The sequence below is a fragment of the Gopherus evgoodei genome, chromosome 4, assembly GCF_007399415.2.
Source record: "Gopherus evgoodei ecotype Sinaloan lineage chromosome 4, rGopEvg1_v1.p, whole genome shotgun sequence".
NCBI lineage: Eukaryota > Metazoa > Chordata > Testudines > Testudinidae > Gopherus > Gopherus evgoodei.
In genome coordinates this window covers 45,076,293-45,086,417 of record NC_044325.1, presented here as the reverse complement: position 1 = coordinate 45,086,417, position 10,125 = coordinate 45,076,293, and positions in this window count along the sequence as shown.

The window sequence follows — 10,125 nt, the reverse complement described above, 5'->3', positions numbered from 1 at the left end:
TCAATCTCTGTTGCCTGTGTCTCCTCCTCCTTGTAGCATCTCTTTAAAAACCCTCAGGCTTCTGCTGGGTTATTTTATTGTTTCACACGTTGAACCTGTGGCAACATTTCTCCTGATCCATGCAGCCACCATGTGGTCCCTGGCCTACAAATCTCCTAGACTGGAACCCTGCTAGTTGGGGCCAGTTTGGCTGCAGTCATGCCATGTACAGCCTAGGCCGTCAGGGAACCAGATGGAATCTGCCGCTTCCTGCAGATGATCTTTCCCTAGAATTTGTGTTCAGAAGAACTGGTGGTGGAGAGGGTTTGGTAAGCACACAGGGACTAGTAGGCTCTTGGGTGAGTAAAGAGCTGAGGTGCTTGGTAGAACAAAGGACAGAGGGGCCAGAAGTGGCTTGGGGGAATTGGACCTTCCAAATTTAAAGATGGATCTGATTTGCCTACAGATTTCAGTTTTAGGTTTCTACAGGCTGTTCTGCTCTATGCTAGTCTATTCTGTTCCGTTTAGGTTTGTATACTGTACCCATTGCTGGGACATCTGAATGCCTTAACTAGCCAGAAAACTACATTTAAAAATGAGTTTTGAAATTTGCTTTTCTTGGGGGATTGCCACTTTGTAGCTCCTTTAGGCTGAGCTCCCTGAATACAGCAGGGACGCCTTATCTCACATCCCTCCATTCCCCCCACAGGCTCCCTGTGGGCTACCCTCCTATGCCCTGCCAGAGTTTCTGTGTACCTTCTATTTGCCCCTTGTCCCATAGTAGGTTCCCCCAACCACGCTGTCCTCAGGGCTCCCCCCATGGTAGGGACTCTGTCTTGACCCCCATTCTCACCTTTCCCCCATGCTAGAGGCTGTATGTGCCTCTCTTTTTCCCCTCCCCCCATACCAGGGTCTCACATTCTCCCCCGTGTCAGGGGCTGTGTGCACATTCACCTCCTACTAGTATTCCCTCTGAGCGATAAGTTATTCAGGGTGTCAACATGTTAAAGTATTGGGAGGATGAGTAGAGATGAGATGGGATTGGTTATGCTGGAAGGCATTAATGGGTGCCATCCATCAGTCTATAGACAATGGCTGTGGTTTTGCTTGAGAGCTGGCAGAGGCTTCATGTGGCCCCTGTTTCCCACCTTTTGGTTTCCCCATTTCCCTCCAAATCAATAGGGTTCTACCAACTGATGTCTAGAACATTCCCTGAAATTTTGGAATTGATTGTATGAAGCATTTGAAAGTTTTTTGCATTACATGCAGCCAGACAAACTGAGAAATGCCATTGAATAGAGCATGAGAGGCCTCCACAAGCATGGCCAGTAAACTGGACAATTCTCCTTTGTGATTAAAACCCAGAAATGGAAAAGTGGATTAAAAGCGGGTTCCCTTTAGTTCGTCTATGGGAATAGTTTGCTGCGAGTTCATAGAAAAATGGTAAAATTGGATTATGGAAAGGGGTAAAACTCCTGTAATTTGGGATTGAGGTGAAAGGATGGAGCTGGGCGAGGGGAGTTTGGATTGAGGTGCATGGATGGAAATGTAGTTGGGGATGGAGGTGGGCTTGAGGTGCCTGAGCTGAGCTGTGGCAGGGAGGATGCACTGTGCTGCTCACACTATTGCCTAGTTCAGGGGTTCTCAACCTTTGTCTTTCTGAGGCTCCCCCAACATTATATAAAAAATTCCACGTTCCACCTGTGCCATAACAACTGTTTTTCTGCATATACAGTAGATTAAAGCCAGGGCTGGCGTTAGGGGGTAGCCAGCAAGGCAATTGCCTTGGGGCCCCATGCCACAGGGGGCCCTGTGAAGCTGAGTTGTTCAGACTTCGGTGTCAGCCCTGGGCGGTGGGGCTCAGGCTTCGGCTTTTTACTCTGGGCCCAAGTGAGTCTAACGCTAGCCCTGTTCTATGGTTTATTTTGGTGGATCCCCGAATCCTGCTCATGCACCCCCCCAGGGGCCTTAGGACCTATGGTTGAGAACCGCTGTTTACATCTAAAAGTTGGGTTGACCTACCTACATTGTTCAAGACTGTGAAAAATGTCATGCCTTGTGCAATGTTGTTAGGTTGTTCTAACTCCCACTGTAGATGCAGCTAGATCAACTGAGGAAATTCTTCCGTCAACCTAGCTACCATCTCTTGGAGAGGTGGATTAACTACCCTGATAGAAAACCCCCTTCTGCTGATGTAAGAACCATCTACACTACAGGAACATGGCTGCAGTCACAGTGCTGTAACTGTGCCACTGTACTGCAGACACACCCTATATCTAGCTCTGGTGTTGTACTCCCTCATTTTCAAGCATACTGAAGTTACCCTTTTTGTAATGGGTAACTTACTAAGTTGTCTCCTGCTGCCCTGTTAACCTGTGGTTTTACATTAACAGGGACCTACATACTGGCACTCCAGGAACCCCTATGCTGAGCACGAGGAGGGATTCCTGACACCAGGCACCATGGAGTTAAGTGGTCTGGCTGGAAAGTTTGCATACAAAACCTGTACTAACCACCCCCTTTGTGTCAATGGGAAGTGCAGGCTCCAGCTTCTTCCGATTTCTCACCTGTCCAGACTGGTTCCAAGAGAAAATGTCTACTTAGAGTTGAAAAGAAAACCACACCTATTTACAGTGGGATTCCCCAGTGCCCATCCCTGGAGTATTAACCCTTCACCCTCAGGCAGGGAGATTCCTTTGTGTGCTCCTCTGGGCCACTGACCCTGTCATAACCTAGTCCCAGATTTGGACCTTAGCGTCCAAAATATGGGGATTAGCATGAAAACCTCCAAGCTTAGTTACCAGCTTGGACCTGGTAAAGCTGCCAACACCCAAAAAATTAGAGTGTTTTGGGGCACTCTGGTCCCCCCAAACCTTCCCTGGGGACCCCAAGACCCAAATCCCTTGAGTCTCACAACAAAGGGAAATAAACCTTTTCCCTTCCCCCCCTCCAGGTGTTCCTGGAGAGATGCACAGAAGCAAGCTCCGTGAATCTAAACAGAGGGATTCCACCCTCCCCGTTTCCAGCCTTGGAAAACAGAAGTACCGAGAGCTAATCTCTCTTCCCCACTCACCCAGAGGGAATGCAAAGTCAGGCTAGTAAATCTAACACACACAGATTTCCCCCTGACTTCTTCCTCCCACCAATTCCCTGGTGAGCACAGACTCAATTCCCTGGAGTTCCCCACTAAAGAAAAACTCCAACAGGTCTTAAAAAGAAAGCTTTATAAGAAGAAAGAAAAATACATAAAAATGGTATCTCTGTATTAAGATGACAAATACAGGGTCAATTGTTTAAAAGGAATATGAATAAACAGCCTTATTCAAAAAGAATACAATTCAAAACACTCCAGCAACTATATCCATGTAAATACAAAAGAAAAACAATAGAAACCTTACTGCCTTACTATATTTGTACTTACAACTTGGAAACAGAAAATTAGAAAGCAAGAGACAGAAATCCTCCCATAGCCGAGAGAGAGACAGGCAGAAGACAAAGAACTCAGACACAAACTTCCCTCCACCCAGACCTGAAAAAGTCTGGTTTCCTGATTGGTCCTCTGGTCAGGTGCTTCAGGTTACCTCTTTCCAGGTGTAAGAGACATTAACCTTTAGCTATCTGTTTATGACAGACCCTTCCTCCCCCTCTGATATAGCAATTGCCCTGTGTATTTCCCTGAGATCTCAGCTTTTTCTCACCATCTATACAGAGATCCCCTCTCTTTACATCATCATATATTAGGGTGACCACATTTCCCAAAGGGAAAATGGGACATAGTGCTGGGCTCGCCCTTCCCCTCCCCCTCCCCCACTCCCACAGGGCTGGCCCACGCCACTCACCAAGCCCCCCTCCTTGCATGGGGGACAAGCAGGGCTCGGACGAGCAGGGATGCACATACTAGATAGGGTGAACATATTTCCCACAGGCTGGGGCTCACTCGAGTGCTCTCTGCCCCTTACCTGAGCCCTGCCTCCTCCCATGCACAGAGCTGGTATCACCCCCCCACCATACCTCACTTTTTTGACAAAATTGGGCACTAGTTCCATTTGCTCTTGCAAACTGATCAAGTTGGCAAGAGCAAACTGGACAAATGCCCACTTTTCCCTGAAAGGTCAGGATGGCCGGGACAGGGCTTAAAAAAGCAACTGTCCCTCCCAAAATGGGATGTACGGTCACTCTATCATGTATAAAAGTTTTGGGTCCTGTTAGGCTTACTGGTTGGAAAAGTCTTTTTCTAGGGGAGCAGAACTCTCACTGATATGTTTAGGTGGGAGCCTCCAGCACTTCTCTGTGTTTTGTCTCTGACCCTAGCAGATTTCCCCGAGATATTAACTCATTTCCCCCCTTGAAACATCCCTGCTTCCTTCCTGGCCTGCCTCCCTTTTTGATTTCTCTCTTTCCCCTGACTTCTGAGTTTTCTCGGAAGGAATCCCAGGCTCTGGCCTCCCTCAGGCTGGAGTGTTGTGGTGTTGTGTTTTCCTTTGGTCGCTATGGGCAGGGATTTCAAATACTGAGCCAGGGAGGAGGGGGAGTAAAGGGGAGGAGCAAAGAGTAAAAAGTGAGAAAACTAAGTGTTGGGGCAAGTGTGTGATGGTGAGATGGTCGGGGTGGAAAGAGCTTTATGGGGGAAGAGGTTCTGAACAAGAAATGAGAACTTTTTTTCTTACCCTTTCATTAATAGCATGCTACTGAAGAGCACAAAGGAAGGCAAAAAAACCAGTCTGAATAAATGCAAGTGCAAGAGGTTATTCAAACCAAAGAGGTATCATTCAGACAATGAAAATCCAACCCTAGCAAAGCTACTAGAAGAATAAACTACAGCGGGTAAAACATAGGAGGGGATGCAGGAAGCCTGAGAGGGAATTTTAAGAGCAAACAGACACAAATAACAAGACATTCTTTAGAGAGACAAGGTGGTGAGGTAATATCTTTTACTGGACCAACTTGTGTTGGTGAGAGAGAAGAGGTTACACCAAGAAGAGCTCTGTGTAAGATCGAAAGCTTGTCTCTCTCACCAACAGAAGCTAGTCCAATAAAAGATATTACCTCACCCACCTTCTATCTCGAATATGCTGGGACCAACCCAGCTCCAACAACACTGCATACAAAACATTCTTTAAATATAGTGGAAGCAGGAACCCTGTAAGAGATTTAGTGGATCTGCTGGATTACCAGGGGCAAAGAGGAACAATTAAGGAGAATAAGACAGTCCAGAGATGCTAAATGATTTTGTCAGCAGAGGATGTTGGGGAGATATGTGCCCCAGAATTACTCTTTTCAGGTAACAGAGATGAAGCACTGTCAGATAGTGAGATGTCACAAAAGGAGGCGCTGAATGAACTGATTTATTATAGGACCAGAAATCCCCAGGACCAGACAATATTCATGCTAGCATACTGCAAGAGATTAAGAAAGAAGTATTTGGGCTACTAATGAAAATACACAATCTCATTAAAATCAGTTATTATACTAGTGGAAGGCAGGTAGCAAATGTTATACTTCTTTGGTGAAAAAAAAGTGCTACGGGTGATCCAAGGAATCACAGGCCAGTGAGTCTTACTTCAGTCCCAGGTAGATTGTTTGAAAGTATATTTAAACCCAGGATTATAAAACATCTACATGACCATACTATCATGGAAACATGGGGCTGAAAGGGACCTTGAGAGGTCATCTAGTCCAGCCCCTTGTGCTGAGGCAGAAGCAAGTATACTTTGACCATCCCTGACAGATGTAAAGGAAAATTTCACCTTTCTAATCTATTAGAATTATTTGAGTGTGTCAGTAAAATAGTGAATGAAGAGAGATGGAAACCAAATTGATTTGGAGTTTCAAAAAGCCTTGAGCAGAGTCCATCACAAGTGTCTATTAAGGAAACTAAGTAGCCATGAGGTGAGCAGTAAAGTACTGTCATTGATTAAATACTGGCTAAGAGACAGAAGACATAGGTCCCAAGCATTTGGAGCAATTTGTGTATGTGTTTGTGCATGTGAGGGTCCAAGCAAAGTTAGTTTGTGCTTCCTCAGTCCAGCCACTCTGTGCTGGATCACTGCCTCAATGCAAGGTGGAGCAGCCCAGGATGTGTTCTATGTGCAGAAGCAGCCAAAAAGCAAACGAAATGTTAGGATGCATAAGTAGTAGGATGGAAAATAATACAGAAGATATAATGTCACTATATAAATCAGTGGTATGCCCTCACCTGGAGCACTGTGCTCAGTTCAGGTCACCCCTATCTGAAAAAAATAGGAGATACAGATACAATGAAAAGGATTAAAAGTATGAATGTAGTGGTGTTGTAGCCATGTCACTCCCAATATATTAGAGAGACAAGGTGGGTGAGGACCCATTATTGGACCAACTTCTGTTGGTATGAGAGAGCTCTGTGTTCCATAACTGGCTGTCCATTATAAGGTTTCTTGCACCTTTCTCTAAAGCATCTCATTCTATGCACCCTCAGACAGGTTACCAGACTAGGTGAACTAGTGGTCTGATCTATTATCTCATTATTTCTAGGTTCATAAATAAGTGGCCTGGGTTTCAGTCACTCCTTCTGTTGTGTGTAAAAGTCATTCAGCGCTGTGGGTATTCAGTACCTTGCAAAATCAATGTGAAAATTTTGCTCATGTTTGAAAATTTTGACCTAAATGACTTGACCAAGGTCACACAGCAAGTCAATGGCAGAGGAGGGAATAGACTTTGGAAGTCCTGAGTCCCATTCCTGTGTCTTAGCTCATGGAATAGGCTTGATGTTAAGAGGCTAGGATACTGAATAAAAAATTGGCTTAAGTGAGAAGCAAAGGGAAGTGACAGATAGAAACATTTCTGTTGGAGAAGGGTAACCACTGGCAACCCCCAGAGGTCAGTTTTAGTGACAGTGTTGCTCATAATAAACATAAGTTATTTGGATGAGGATTTTGCAAATAATATCTCCAGGTTTTCAAATGCTGGAGGCAGAGCAATTGAGGAGGAGCATTTGAACTGGATTCCAGAGGATTTGGGTGGTTTAGTGATTGGGCAACAGATGGCAAATACCGTTTAATGTAGAAAGATATTAGATAATAAGTCTGGAAGCTAGGAGCCAATCTGGGGAATCTGAGCTAAATGGAGCAATCACACAGCCTGCTGATTCCAAGTGGGCAGAGAGAAAATCATTAACCCCATCAGCTCTGTGCAGAGCAGCAATGAAAAGCCACATACAGGATGTGTGTGCATGCATGTCTGTCTAGGCATTTCTACATACATATCACTGTACTACCCAGCTGTAATTAAGAGGGGTGACATTGCAGTGCACAAGACCCTTGTTGTACTAGTAATAATTAACTACTCAGAATTGTGCTAGATGTTGCAAATAGATTTATGTCTAGTCTACACTTGATTTTTGCCAAATGTTTTCCACTGGTGCCCCTGCCAGTTCATCTCCACCAGTTCATCTCCCTAGGGTATGCAAAGTGCTGGCATAGGCAGCATTTTAAGTACTGTGGGCTGTAGATCTGCTCTGAGCAGGATTAGATGAGATGGTGCTTAAAATGCCAGTGGCCATTAGGAGCACTGTCTACATTGTTGTCCTGCCATTTGTGGAGTTGGAACAGCAGTAGCAATGCAGAGAATTTTTTGGCAAAAAAGGCTAGTGTAAACACCCCCGATAGAAGAGCGCTGCCCCTGCCTCAGGGAGCTTACAATCTAAATGGGAGATGTGTAGCAAGTAAACGTGACAGTCAAATAATAAATGTACAGTGTTGAGGTATCATCTGTTTATTATATTTTGTGTTATAGTGTATTTGGTTGTTCCCAACCTCCTGTGCAGCTATCACACACTTTAGCAAATATTCAGTTTTCTTTGTCCTTATAAGTGTTTCCTTTGCAATCGCATAGAAAAATATGGTTGCGTGCATAGGAAGACATTACACCTTTTTTAGGGTCTCTGATTTAGAGACTGGTAGACTAAAGGACTGAGATGAGGATGAAGGTAGGGATGAAGGTAAGAGTGGCGTGGCTGGAAACCTCCCAAGGTTACAAAAGTCCAGTTATATAGTCAAACCAAAATATCCCCAAACAAATACTGCTTCTGCTCCTCTTGGGTTAATCTGACCATTCCCCCCAGTTTCTTCACAGGGTTCCCTCACTGCATTCTCTGCACACAGACCCCAGAAACTACTCCTAGCCATCTCCTTGTTTTCTCCAAGCCCCATCCCAGGATATCCTCTGACAAGAATCTGCTTTACGTCCTCTCTACAGGAGATACCTACCTTCATCATAGTTCACCCCTCTAGTGAGTGTCCTCAGCCTACATATAAGGTCCAGGTGGCTAATGGATTTATCATTCTCCACTAACTCCATCCCCTCTGTCCAGAAGACAAACATTCCATTACCCACAGGTGTGGAGCTTGTCTCTAATTGGGTTTCCCTCCCACATTTTTTCTAACAGGTGATGGGAGGGGGGAACCCTATCACAGAGTCATATTCTCCCATCAGTTTCAATAGGATGATTTGCAGAGGCTGGAAGAATGGAGCCCATAATGAATACAAGAGTTCCTGTGGCAAACGTCCCAGCCACTGTCATCTCTCATGGAGCTCTAGATGAAGAAGAGGAGGATGGGAAAGAAGATGCTTGTGAAGAAGAACAGTTTTAGACTTTCTCTTTTGCATCCCTTCTCTGGATGATGAAAAGAAGAAATGAATGATAAGGAATCAAAAGAAAAAGAAGACTGAGGATGATGGTATCTATCTAATTAGCATTTATTACCATAGTGTCTGGTCTCTGGACATGGATTATTAGTTACAGTGAGCTCTGTCCATACAGGACTACTAATTCTCCATTCTAGTCTTTGAGTTAGCCATTAGGTTCTTGAGTGGATATCAAGATTTTATTGTGCTCTGAGTATCTGGCAAATAATTTGGTGAAGAGGTGAATTTAGCAGCACACTATGAGTGGGGCAAGGATTGGACTCATGTCAGTCATCTTTGGGAAGGAGTCTAGAGACTTGTACCTGCTGTTCAGAAGGTTCTGCCTCTGGTTCCCTCCCCAGACTCAGTGAGTTATAGTGTGCCAAAGGATTGCAGCTGCTATGCTAGATTTAAGGAGTGTTGATTCTTGAGATAGCATGGGCCTTTCTCAGCAGTTCTGAAAATGTGATCCATGGACCACATGCTGGAAGTCTAAGGAGAATCTGCATAGTGCTGGCTCCTTATTACAGTTTCCTGCTGTGAAAACACATTAAAGTGAACTAAAAATACTTACCGTGACTTCTCCAAGGGAGCAATTGCTGTAGTTGTCCCAAGGCTGTTGTGATCAAGGACAGGAAATCATCTGTGTGATTGTGATTGTGAATGAGAAGGGATGTGGGCTGGATGATAGTTAATGTGGGAGTGTGTGCATGAGACAATCTTTCACTTGAGACATTGTACCCATTATGAAAAATTCTAAGAACCCTAATGTGTCTCAATAAAAGATCAGTACCAGAAAGAAGATATGAATGCTCATCCAGTCTAGTTTGTGAAGCACTGGTGTAATATGATCTCTGCAGTTTGTCATGCTTAGAGGACGGGTATGATGTATTACCTGCACCTTCCTGATGATCTCATAAGAACTGCCATACTGGGTCAGACCAAAGGTCCATCCAGCCCAGTATCCTGTCTACCAACTGTGGCCAATGCCAGGTCCCCAGAGGGAGTGAACCTAACAGATAATGATCAAGTGATCTCTCTCCTGCCATCCATCTCTACCCTCTGACAGAGGCTAGGGACACCATTCCTTACCTATCCTGGCTAATAGCCATTAATGGACTTAACCTCCATGAATTTATCTAGTTCTCTTTTAAACCCTGTTATAGTCCTAGCCTTCACAACCTCCTCAGGCAAGGACTTCCACAGGTTGACTGTGTGCTGTTTGAAGAATTATTTCCTTTTATTTATTTTAAACCTACTACCCATTAATTTAATTTAGTGGCTCCTAGTTCTTATATTATGGGAACAAGTAAATAACTTTTCCTTTTTCACTTTCTCCACACCACTCATGATTTTATATACCTCTATCAGATCCTCCCTTAGTCTCCTTTTTTCCAAGCTGAAAAGTGCTAGCCTCTTTAATCTCTCCTCATATGGGACCCATTCCAACCCCCTAATCATTTTAGTTGCCCTTCTCTGAACCTT